Source organism: Pseudorca crassidens, chromosome 10, assembly GCF_039906515.1.
Source record: "Pseudorca crassidens isolate mPseCra1 chromosome 10, mPseCra1.hap1, whole genome shotgun sequence".
NCBI lineage: Eukaryota > Metazoa > Chordata > Mammalia > Artiodactyla > Delphinidae > Pseudorca > Pseudorca crassidens.
The window spans coordinates 29,480,023-29,493,072 of NC_090305.1; the positions used below are offsets into that span (position 1 = coordinate 29,480,023).

Sequence of the window (13,050 nt, forward strand, 5' to 3'; positions counted from 1 at the left end):
GTGAAATGTAATATTTCATTAATGTTTTGTTTTTTATTTTTTCAAGTTAGATTAGACTTTTCCTTGCTTTTCATATATTTCAGAAGTCTTTTTACCTCTTTTTTTTTTTTTCATATCCCTTTTTCCATTTCTCTCTTTGGTTGTATTAACAATGGTTAAAGAAGACAATTTAGTTGATCCAAACAAGCTTTATTTAACACTTCATGAAGTAGACAGTCTCCATTCGGAGAGGTGCAAAATGGGGTAGAAGGCAGGAAGCTTTTATAGGTAAAGAATAAGGAATAAGGAAGAGAAAAAAAAAACCTATCTGATTGACTGGGGCTGCAGCGTCTACCTTGTTTGGGGTGAAAAAGAACAAGGAAGTAAGGGTAGATCCCGGAGCTGGCTTGGTGTTTGGCTAACAGGATAGACTGCATTTCACGTCAAGTGGAACATTTACAAGAACACAGAAGTCACCCAAGTTTGAGTTTGCCTCTGTGGCACTCCAGGCAGAAGTGGATCCATTTTGGGCCCAGAAAGTTATTTCAACAGACATAACTTTTTCTTATAGATTTATAAGAACTATTTACATAGGCAATAAAAGACTCACTTATGACATACACTGAAAATATTTTTCCAAGTAATTATTTATATTTGGATGCTGTTTTTTGTGGTTTTTGCCGTGAAGAATCCCCTCCCACACCTTTTTATATAGTCAAATACCAATTGTTTCTCTTTGTCATTCTGGGTTATGGTTTCACTTCGGAAAGGTTTTCTCATTAAATCAACAAATGAATGGATATAAGAGCAACAACTCCTTGTTTCCTTCTAGTATCTTTATAGTTCCATATTTTGTTTTAACATGTTTAACCCAGATGAAATTGATTCTGGTGTAAGTTGCGAGGGAGGGATACATATTTGAGGGTGGGTGTTTTTGTAGATGATGATCTGTGAGCTGTGGAACAAGAGTTGTAGAAGATTAATTTTCTAATGAATATATTTTTGTAATTTGGGGTTTTGTACCTCGTTCATGTAAAATCTACCAAAAATTCATTGAACTAATTAAATTCTTTGCTGTGATGAAAGAAAGCAACAGGAACACGGACAGTCTCTGCTCAGCTTCAGTTAAATGTCACCAAGGCAGAAATATGGAAACAGTATTGTCAGACCTGCCCACTTTTCAAAAGAAGCTGAAATCTGGATTTTCATGTGAAATCCCCGGATGTTTAAATGTTAACAACTAATTCAGAGTTTTAAAAACATTGCCTGGGCCAAGCAAACACATCTGTGAGCCAGATGGGGCCCTCAGGGTGCCAGTTTGAGACCTGTGGTTTAGACATGTTTTCCTCTTACCCTCAAAGATTCATTTAAGTGCCTCTTCTAGGGGAAGCCATAGTGTGGTCAGCCTGTATCACAAAGGATTTTAATTGATTGTTGGTGGCCTAGTTTTTCTATTAAACTCAAGCCTTTCTATTAAGTTATAAATTTAGAAATATTTATAGATTTTGAGATCCCCAGGGCCTAGCACAGTATCTTGTACCTAGTAGACATTTAATATGAATGTCTGTTGAATGAATAAGTAGATGAATGAATGAACTCCACTGCAAATAGAATCCCTGCCAAACATTTGGACAAAGTAGCTCAGGTTCTCAGAGGTTACCTCCCCCCAACCCCCCAAGTCCCCCAGTGCACTCATGGCAAGCTGAACATTTGTACCCGATTTTGTTTACAGGTGGCCTCTTCCACGTTGTGAATCTTGGCCACTAGATGTCTCGCTTTGCTTAAAAGACATTCTGGAGCCCTGGGTTCAACTTGTGGTTTGCTACAAAGAAACAATACTTAAGTAAAAAAGAATGCCTTAATCTCAGGCCACATCTTCTACATATGTTTGTCCTCTTGAAGAAGCTGAAGACAGCCACAATATCAAAGAAAAAGTGCCTAGGGATGGAATCAGATTTATTTTGTTCTGGGAGAATTTTTTATCCACAGGAATGCACCCTTGGGGGCACTGAATGACAGTCTGTTGGGTTTTCGCCTCTAATCCAGCAGATTCATGAGTGTTCTCCACAAGTCTTGTTGGTGTTACTTTTCTCTGCTGCTTTCGGCTGGTGGAGAAATACATCTTCCTGTTAAGGGTCTGGGACTCTAGAACCCGTGTAGTAAAAGCAGAATTCTTGTAAGCTGCATCAGGACCAACTTCCCCCCTGAGGCTGCCCAGATGCTCATCTGACTTCCTGAGCATCACGTGAACACAGGGGATATGCTGGTGTCTGTGGTTGTGTCTTTCATGTGCCCAGTGAGGGTCTGCTGAGCTTGGAAAGGTGGGCTGCTTGGTGTGGTATAATTCTTATTTTCTTCTTCTTCTTCTTATTTTGGCCACACCCACGCAGCCTGCAGAATCTTAGTTCCCTGACCAGGGATCAAACCTGGGCCCTGGCAGTAAAAGCACCTAGTCCTAACCACCGGACTGCCATGGAATTCCCTTTCTTTTTTTAGTGCTCTATAATTCGCGTTTTAAAGACAGGCAGAGTAAGGGGTAAAAAAAAGCTCAATACTTTTATAGCCCATGGCTTTCTCTTCTCAGTGTTACCTCTGGCATTCAAACACAGTACATTCTGAACTGATTAAGGGCAATGGATGGAAGATTGCCCAACCCTGTTAAATGCACCCAGGGCCTTGAATTTAATGATACTTGAAGCTACTTGAATAAAATGGAACTGTGCATTCTATGGGGCTCTGGTGGCTCTCTGACTTATTATGGAAGGTTCAGATGGTAAGAACGCTGTGTCTCATTAGCACCTGAGACATAGCCTTGCCTTTATCTTTTCTTTGGTTATTTTGCAAGTGTTTGACACTTCTCTTTGCATTTCTCATCTGTCTTAGAGAAGCAATGGAGTGTAGGTTCAGAAAACAGACTTTGAAGTCAGCCTGTGTTAGTGTCCTGGCCCACCATTGAGACTACATCACTTTTGATTGTTTTACCATATTTGTAAGACTTACCATATTACTCACTGTAATTTACATTTTACAGTCAACTCTCCCCCTCTTTACTTCTCCTTTCAGTTGTTTTTTGTTTTTGTTTTTTTTTTCGGTACGCAGGCCTCTCACTGTTGTGGCCTCTCCCTTTGCGGAGCACAGGCTTCAGACGCGCAGGCTCAGTGGCCATGGCTCACGGGCCCAGTCGCTCCGCGGCACGTGGGATCTTCCCGGACCGGGGCACGTACCTGCATCCCCCGCATCAACAGGTGGACCCTCAACCACTGTGCCACCAGGGAAGCCCTCCTTTCAGTTTTTCTTTCTAATTATACCTGAATTTTAAAAATTGCATTTAACCCTTTCACAATTATGGAATAAAGCCACTGGAAACAGTTCAGGACATATCCCTCCCTTGAATCACCATGTCATTCAATGTGGCCCTCTGTGTTTGCAGCCCCTGGATCAGAGCTTCTCAAAGACCAAACGCAAAGGATACCCAGCACTTCCGATGGAAGGACACTCCTCAGAGTGGGTACATGTCCTTCGCAGGTCCACCTGCTGATCAAATTCAGATATTGTCTCAAACCCACTCAGGGAAAGATTGCCGTCACTCAGGGAAAGATTGTTGAGGTCATAAGAGTTAGATGACTAGTTCCAGTAACACGATTCTGTTTGCTATTTCCTTTCTCCTAGGCCTCAGTCTTGTTGCTGTTTATTCCTGTGACTCTTCTCTTTTGCTGGGAAACCAAGCCGTCAGACCAAAACAAACAGATGGAGTTAGGAGGCCTGAAGCTCTTCCTCAGCCCCCGGTCTTTCTTCTTGTTCTTCTTCGGCATTTGCAGGATGCTAGACCCAGACTCGCCAAGGAAGCTCTGTGGTCAAGTTCACCAGAGGAAAAAAATGTCAGGTTGACCAGATGGACCAAAACGCATTGGTTTAGCTACCTTTGTACCCTCAGGTGAACAACTTTGTTTCTGCTTCATAGGTTAGTGGGTGAGATTTGGGGGCAGAAGGAGCATTGCCATTGCATCAGAGCAGCAACACTTCCTCAGCTCTGCCTTCACAGAAGGTGGCTCTTCTTGGGCTCATAACAAAGACATGTCACAATGCCAGCACAAGGCTCAAAGCATGCTTCTTCCTTTTGGTCTTTGTCCTCTGCAGTGATGGGGGAGCCCCATCCCCGAACCAGGAAATATTGAAAAATTCAGCATCGCGTGTGTTAGCATATTATTAGGAGGAAGCTGGAAGGGGTGATTAAATGGCTTGGTGGTGAGTCATCGGTAACCCTCTTTGTGAAACAACCTGAATACTGGGCATACTATGATCTCCTTCTATAAAATATGGAATTAACTATTAAACACATACATTTATTTGAATTCAGGGTTTCACCAAAATCAATGTACTCATGAAATCACTGATGTTTATTGGTTGCCTAATTTTCTAGTATCTGCTGAATGGTTTTGAACTAATAAGAAACTATAGGGGTCCCTTTGGTTCTGAGGACTATACACCAGCCCCTAGGAAGCTGGTGGGCTTCATGACAAAAAGAGCTGGAAGTGAATAACAGAGCTGCCGTACGAGCTGCCAGCCCTCACCATGCTGAGCTCCACACTGATCGGCCACTTGGTCTGCTCTTCTGCTGTTTCCTTACCCCTCCCCCTCGCCCACCACCCAATTCCATAGCTACTTTCTCCCTAAGTAATGAATAAATTATTAGTCCATTTTATCGACACATTCCCACTGAGATGTCAGTGACTTGTATGTTCCTACAAGCTCCTGAATTTTCATACAGACAATAGGAAAAGGGCAGCACTGAACTGAAAATATGGCATCTAATCCTAGGATGTTAGACATTGGATCAACTGAGTAAGAGTATATAGTTCTAGAAGTCCTCGACCCTTCGTATTGAATGGAAATTTGGTCTCCACGTACCATTGGTGGATCCCGAAAACAGGCAGAACCCTGCAGAAAAAGCACATGAGGAGAAAGGAATTAACTTGACTAAATGATGAGATCAGCTTTATTCCACCCAGGCTGGTGGGGGACACAGGAGAGATGGTTGATGCCCTTGAACTATTGGAGGTTGTCTGAATGGCTTTGTTCTCTTGACAGCTCTTCCACTGGACCAGATCCAGACCTGGTCATGAAGAGACAGGATGAGGACCAAGTGGCCCAGATGGTGTTGGAAACAAGAGGATCACATTGAGTTTAGGCCTGATTGGCACTAAAGGTTTTCAAAATGAAAATATAGACCCTAATATATGGGGAATATTGTTCACTCTAAAAAAAAAAAAAAAAAAGAGAGAGAGAGAGACTTCTGTTAGGTTTTAGTGCCCCGAAGACCATTTTGTCCTTCCTGAGAAAATGGCTGCTTCCTCTTTTCTGATAATAAGAACAATATATCTGACTAGCTTCCTCTTTTCATTGCTAGGAAGCTCTGTCCCTAGAGTTACATTTTAAATTTACAAAACACTGTAACTACCTCATAGGTTTTTATTTACATTCTTTTTCTTAGTTGACTCCTTACTCTTTTTTTATTTTATTGGAGTAAAATTGCTTTACAATGTTGTGTTAGTTTCTGCTATACAATGAAGTGAATCAGCTATATGTATACCTATATCCCCTCCCTTTTGGACTTCTCTCTCCCCCCACCATCCCACCCATCTAGGTCGTCACAGAGCACCAAGCTGAGCTCCCTGTGCTATACAGCAGGTTCCCACTAGCTGTCTATTTTACATATGGTAGCGTATTTATGTCAAACCTAATCTCCCAGTTCCTCCCACCCTCCCCCCCGCACCATGTCCACATGTCTGTTCTCTATGTCTACGTCACTATTCCTGTGACTCTCCACTCTTATAGTTTCCCCTTTTTATAATTCATGTACATACATATAGTTTATGTATAGAACATTTATGTTTCTTTATTTCTATTCTAATGTAATTTTATGCATTAATATTGTAAGCTGCCTCAAATCATTTGTAAGTTATAGAGTGGTTTAAAGTGTCAACTACCTCAAGTCATTGGTAAATGTGGAGTGTCAGCTTTCAAATCGGATGACTCCTTAGAAAGAAACTTATGAAAGAAGTTAGTAAGGTTTAGCTCGAGGTTTTCTAAGGACAAAGAATATACCGAAAGCATTTGCCCTGGGCGTGGATGCCGTTGCTCTCTTTTGCCCACCCCCATTACATAGTATTCCACCCAGAAGTCTGAGGTGCCTTTGTCTGGGAAAGTAGCAGGTTGATTCTTCAGCCTTGAGTGAGAAAGTGGGAAAAGGAAAAATGATATCTACCTCTCCCCATACCTCCCTGGAAAGACCCACCTCTCCCCAGCTGAAATTTATGCATGAAAGGCTACATTCCTTCTGCTTTATGGGCTATGGCCCTGGGTGTCCAGAGGCTGATGTGAAAGCTTGACAGAGTGGCATCATGTGACACGTGAATCTAGGACAGAAGTATCCTGCATTCCCCTAGAGCATTTTTCTCCCATTTTCCTTCTGTGATTTCTGTGTACTGGGAGAATCATTAGGTCTTGGACTCTGAGCTCTTTCCTCTTACCAGGCCTGTTAGGGACTTAAGTGGGAGGGAGAGTCAACATAAAGGTATTTCTCTCTTCCTTCTTGAAGGGAGTGTGTTCTGGGCTTGTCTGCCTACGGGGCAGCAACGTGCTGCAGGAGTTGCTGGTGAATCAGTGGCCTGTACACCTGCCAGCGAGCCCCTGTGGCTCAGATATTACGATTATCTTTCCAAACAGAACAAGAAGTGATTGAGCCACGGTTACACCAGAGGAAGGGCTCCCTGGGGCTGTGATGTGAAGAGAGGAATCACAGGTAAGCCTCAAAGCTGTGATTTGATTCCTTAGAATGTGTCTTACTATCATCCTTATTACCTGTTAATCTGAGATGATTTTTCCCCTCCGCATGAGGAAAACTCTGATTTCAATATCCCATTTCCTAAAGAAGGGTAACTAAAGGAAGAGAGAGTGGAAAAAACAATGAGCAGATACGACAGAGTTCAGCTTCTCGGTAATTATATAAATCGAGATGTTTGGTGAGTCTCAGACTAGAGGTTTGCTGACTCAAAGCACAGCCTTCTCTCTGTCGATTGCAACACGGTGACCCCTATTCTTGGGGGTGTGCCTGGGAAATGGATTGACTGGAATAAAGGGTAATTGTTAAAACGTCAATCTCGCGGCTTCCATGAATTAGTCATAGATTTCCCCTTGCCATCTCTTGAAATAAAAATATTCTTGATAGGATCAAGTTTATTTTCACTTTAAGACGAATTAGTTTAAGCTTTGACCTAATTGGTATATTTCCAGGAAGTGCTTCCCAATTTAACTCCTTCCCTAGACTCTAAAAACTCCACAAACTGACCCTTTTAATCCTTTCCTCTGCTCCCTCCCCCAATAAATATAAAGTGATACACTTGAAAATTAGTCATTTTTCTTTTCCCTTTTTTTCTTTTTCATGAAGAATTAATTTATGCAAACCTGATATTCTATGTAATCCATCCAGGCCAGATACTAAATAATGAGAAGTTACCAAAGGAGGTATAGGAAGAAGGTCAGGGTGGAGAAATGTGGAAAAATGATGACTTTGGCATTTCCATGGAGAAATCCATTAAACTAAACCTGATAATAACACACATAGGCTGGAAATTACAGAGACAAGAGAGGTAACAAAAACAGATAAAAGTACATTCTATAATTTATCAGAGTATTAGCACAAGCCTTTTGTTATGTTCTTAATAAAACCACTATTAATTATTCAACCATAACCCAAATTTAAAAGGATTGTATATTATGTAGCCACATATAGTACTTTATTCAACCATTAACAAGTAACATCATCTTGAGCAAATTATTTAGCTTTCCTTATTCTGGTCACTTGATTTGCAAAATGATAGCCATGAGCATGAAGTGTTAAAATGAGAGCCTGGGGCTTCCCTGGTGGCGCAGTGGTTGAGAGTCCCCCTGCCGATGCAGGGGACGCGGGTTCGTGCCCCGGTCCGGGAAGATCCCACATGCCACGGAGTGGCTGGGCCCGTGAGCCATGGCCGCTGAGCCTGCGCGTCTGGAGTCTGTGCTCCGCAGCGGGAGAGGCCACAACAGTGAGAGGCCCGCGCACCGCAAAAAAAAAAAAAAAAAGAGAGCCTGTCTGTGTTGAGTCTTAGAAACTTGACTTTCAAACACTCCTATTCTGTGCATGACCACAAGTTGACTGAAATTGTTGCCGACAGGCCTCAAAGGTACATATGTCTTGCTTCTCTAAAAAGACAGTGTATTTCTTTATTCCTTTTTAAAAGCAAGGACAGGGTTCCCATCACAGGGTTTATCTCTTGTGGTGCTGAGGGTTAGGCGAGCACAATACTTTGGCATCCATGTGCCCTCTGGTGTCATTCATTCCACAATTAAAGGGATACAAATATCCTCCTAGAAAAAGTAAATGAACACATTCAATCAAACTAGGGTGTCAGTGACATTTTTTAGCAGCTTGGCTGGGAGCAATTGTGAACTGGATGAAGCAAGAGGATACTGGGTACGGAAGGACACGAGCAGTGGCAGCAGTGTGTCCCCAGGGTGAACGACCCAGAAAGTAGAGGGATGGCATCCCTAGGACAATGTCACTGAATTCACAGTTTTGCTTACAGCCGCTCCTTAAGAAACCACGTTCTACCCAATCTAAACGTATGTCTCTGCCACTTTCAAAATGGTCTGCCTTGTTCTCTTTCTAAAGGTCTTTGGCAGGGAATACCCATAGCTACATAGAGTGTGTTTGAGCAGAGATGTGCTCACAGGATGTCAAGGTCTCCATAGTTCTGGACTGGATACACGGTCTTGATAGCTATGAAAATAATCTTAGAAACCTGGAGGGATGGTGCAAAAGATCTAGAACATCATCCTCTCTCCCATGCCCAGCTGGTTCTAGCCTTGCTGAATTCCACCACTGTAGTACACAGAACTGGGCGGGGAGGCAGGTGGGGTGGGGGTGGGGGGTGGCTTCTTACCCCGCCCCGCCCCAGCAAGCCACAGATAATCTCATCAAGGCTCCAGTTCAACGGCAGATGAAAACCTGGGCTCTGGCATGTTGAGGCCAAAAATCCATAAGAATTAATAAGTGTGAAAGTGCCCTGGCATTTCCTAGAATTATAGTAAATTTCCCATGCACAGTCAGTTGAATGAATAAAATGCAGAGGTGAACAGCCATGAGGTATGTAGCCCTAAAATGTGCAAAATATAGTTAAATCTTGTTGATGAAGGTCATCTGGTCTTCATCGTGTCTCTGGGTCCTCAGTGAGAATGTCAGTCTTTGATCCCCAGAGGCTCACAAACCATGGAAACTCTAGTGTTTTGTTTTGTTTTGTTTTAAAGAAAGTCTTTTAAACTAAAGACTTTAAGTAAAGTCTTGAAGATAATTTCCTTATCACTTGCTTCTTTCTTATAAGGCAAAATTTTTAAAAACCTGATCATAAGAATTCCTTTATTATTAGGGATAAGCAGGCATTTACTCTAAGTTTGTGGTGTTAGGACAGCTTTGTCACAACAGAACAGATTCACACCTGCAAAGTTTTGGGTAAAGAGGTTTTGTATTAAGCAGATTATATTTTCCATGACGACTTTTCACACTTGTGTTTGTACGTTAGCCTAATTTTGCTTAAAGACATTCCTGTGTTTAATCTCTTAAGAGAATCAGGCTAATTATTTCTAAGAGAACAACGTATTTCTTAGGCATATAACACTCTTCTACATTGTCAACAAAGATGCCAATTAAGCAAGTAACTAGCAAAAGAAAAGACACAGATAGCATAGAATTTAAAAAATATTTAGGTTAGAATTTTATTATATGACCATGTGCACCTTTAACATTGATAAAGAATTTTACAGGTGGTCTTGATAAAGAATGGTTTAGTCAAGAAATGTAGTTAGCATAACTGGTTATGCATTTGGAGGAAAATGAAAGTAAACCCCTATTTTATACCGAAACCTAAAATAACTCCAGAAGGACTGAGAATTTTAAAGTGTATAACAAATGAACTAACTCACTGAAAGAAGCGTTAGAAGATACTATAGGAGGATATGTTTGCCATCTTTTTATAGAAAAAAAATTCTTAGCATGACCCCAATTTAAAATCCATAATGGAAAGGATTGACAGAGACATTCATTGATGAATGTCTTAAACTTTTGTGCCGAACAGGACAACGTAAAAAGTTAAAGACCAAAGACAAATGATGAGCGCCTATCTATAACACGAGTGACAAAGAGCTGATATCCATGCTATGATCAGCTCCTAGAAGCAGTTCTTAAGAAATAGGTGAACATTCCAATAGAAGCACTTTGGACAAGGACTTAAATAATCAAGCCAGAAAAAAATATATATAAATGACCAATAAACATCTGAAAAATGCTTAATTTTATTAATAATCAAAGGCATAAAAATTAAAGCAATTAGATAAATATTTGCCTATCAGTTTGGCAAATATCATAAAGATGTTGGGGCCAGTGTGATGAAACAGGCGTTTCTACACCTTACCAGGGACTGTAAATGGGTGCAAATTAGGAGGGCCATTTGGCCATGTCTATCAAAACTCAAAATGTAATAACCTGGAATTAAAGATGCACAGGAAGAAGGTTAACAGAAGGAACATTTGAGGCAGATTATAGGAGCCTAAATAACAAATGTGCCACGATAACGTGTTAGATTTTCATCTGCACATAACGTGAAGCCCAGAAGGTTTTTGAATGTGGATTGGCATGACATTTGCAGGATAGGTAGAATGCCGGGCAACTGGCTTTATTTCTAGAAAAATCATTTGGGGAATATCATTGGAAAATGTGCTTTTACTTATTAGGAAATTATGATGAAAACACTGTTCATATGCTTAGGGAAGCTCAAAGAATGAGTGTTTTTTGGTAGATTTGAAACAATTGAGGTTTAGCAGTGTGAGCACTGAATGAAAAGTCAGATGTTGTTTCACTCTTATTGAAAAATAGATTACGCAAGAACAGTTTGGAACATCTTTAATCTGACCTTTCACCCATGAAGGCCCCACAAAGCCCGTTCTGTAGGTTCTTTCCAGTAGGCCTGATGAATTGTGTTTTCTCCCTTGAAGAGCTGAGTTTCTTTGGACACTGGTGACACTCACATTGTTAGGAGGATAGCTTTGAAACATATATTCTTCTTTTTCCTGAATAAAGAAAGCTTAATTGTCAGGAACTCGGATGGGGATCATGTTAATAATTGTGACTAAGCAACAAAACGAACTGGGCCCAGAGTCCGAGAGAAATAACAGGTTCTTTGGGGAGAGAAACTTAAGGAAATAGTCAATACATTCTTTCTATTTAGAATTTAGGTTTACCCTTCTCATTTTACACAAGTGTAAAACCCAAATAATTCCCACTTAATTGCCAAATAATCAAAGCAGTACATATGAAAGTATTTTGTAAATTAGAAAGAATTATCCTATTTCTTCTTATGTAAATATCCCCGCCCTTGAGTGCGGTTCTGGTACATTTTTCAAGCAAAAAGTCCAAGAGGAAGGTCAAATTCTCTGGGCTTGTCAGTAAGCAAATTCGAGTGGGGAAGATGGGAAACAATGACCTGGGGATTCCAGGAAGGCTGGGTCCCCAGTTGCTAAGCTGAAGTCTTGACTGAAGAAAGAGCTTGGCACCTTTCCTGGAATGCCATTAATCATGCTTTAAGGGCTTGGTGGTAACTTGTGTTCTACTGAACCATGAGTGACAGGAGCAAATCCTCAGTTACAGGGGGTTGGAATAGAGCCAACCCTTGAGGCTGGCAGTCAGGCTTTTTACGACAGAATTGAGCTAGACTTGTCTGTGAGTGATAAACTCAACCAGTACACCCAAAGCAGTATTGGGTGATGAGCTAAGAACGACCAGTCATTCTGTATCTCTTCTAAGAAACAAAGCAGAGATAAATGAATTTAAAAAAACCAGAATCCTTGTGAGGAGGGAGCAGACAGCTGAGCTAGGCTGACAGCACCAGCAACAGGAGAAATGCTCTCTAGCTGAAGTTCCAATTCGTGGCAAAGGACAGAAGGCCTCGTCAGAAATGTATCTCAATTTTTGGATGGAAAAGAATCAGATAAGAGGCATGGCCACAAACTGGACTCTGAAGGGAGATCCATTCAGTGAAACATCAGAGAGTTTAAATAGGGAACAGAGAGACCCCAGCAACCCAGCAGTTGTTTTCAAAAGTAGGTCTGATCATGGCTCTTGGAGTTTCCCCAAGTGGGTGGCATGAACACCCTGCCTGGGAAATTGGAGGCGCTCAATACACAAGGCTCTCGATACACAAGTGATTGGACAAATCAAAGTTTAGCAGATTGGTAAAGTGTTGCAAGGAAAGGGACAACTTAGCTAAGTAATTCCTTTTGTCTCTTCCAGCCTTCCAACTCCGTAGTTCTTAAAAAACCTACCGCTATTCTCAACTGAAGGGCTTAATTCTTATCAGGTTCTCAGCCCATCTCCAAAGATGTTCCGGAATGATAATAACCAGTATGAGGAGGACACAGGAACAGAGTCCAGTAAAAACAATTTAATCTTTCTAGACTCAGATTTGCTGACTGACAGACACTAATGAAAAGAACAATTACATACACAAATAGAAACTGGGAAATGGGCATATAATAATGGAATCTGAATGTGAACAGATCTGAGCGCACCCTATTTTCTTGCTTACTTTATAGAAAAGGAAACTGAGTCCAGCAAGTATTCTTTTTAACTTTCACAAATTCTAGCAGATAAGGGACAATGCTGAAGTTAGGGTCTAATTCATCTAGGTCTTTTCCCACTAAGTTTATTCAACATGAACACACTAAAAACATGCTGCAATATAAAATATGTGTTTAAAATTTTACTGGGAACAGATGTTTATACAGACACTCACTGAACTTTTAAATAACTTTATAGTCCTTCCAAAAGAAGTTGGTCTAGCTCATAAAAATTACCAAACCACCAAACATTTTTCCATATATGACATTGGTTATCTTTTCCGTCTCCCACCTATATCCCCACCTGTCTTTACCATTTCTGCCTACTGAAAGGAATGCAAAGAAACTCTTCTCAAAGGCAAATGG

General features: G+C 41.0%; 1 protein-coding gene across 3 annotated transcripts in view; it reads left to right on the top strand.

Moving 5' to 3' along the window:
- Positions 1-6,579: 6,579 nt before the first annotated feature.
- Positions 6,580-13,050, top strand: part of ADGRF1 (adhesion G protein-coupled receptor F1) — a 37,787-nt gene continuing 31,316 nt past the window's right edge. For all 3 annotated transcript variants that reach the window (XM_067752754.1, XM_067752756.1, XM_067752755.1), the window contains exon 1: positions 6,580-6,781. The gene's annotated coding sequence lies outside the window, so the exon portion shown is untranslated. The remainder of the gene's footprint in view (positions 6,782-13,050) is intronic.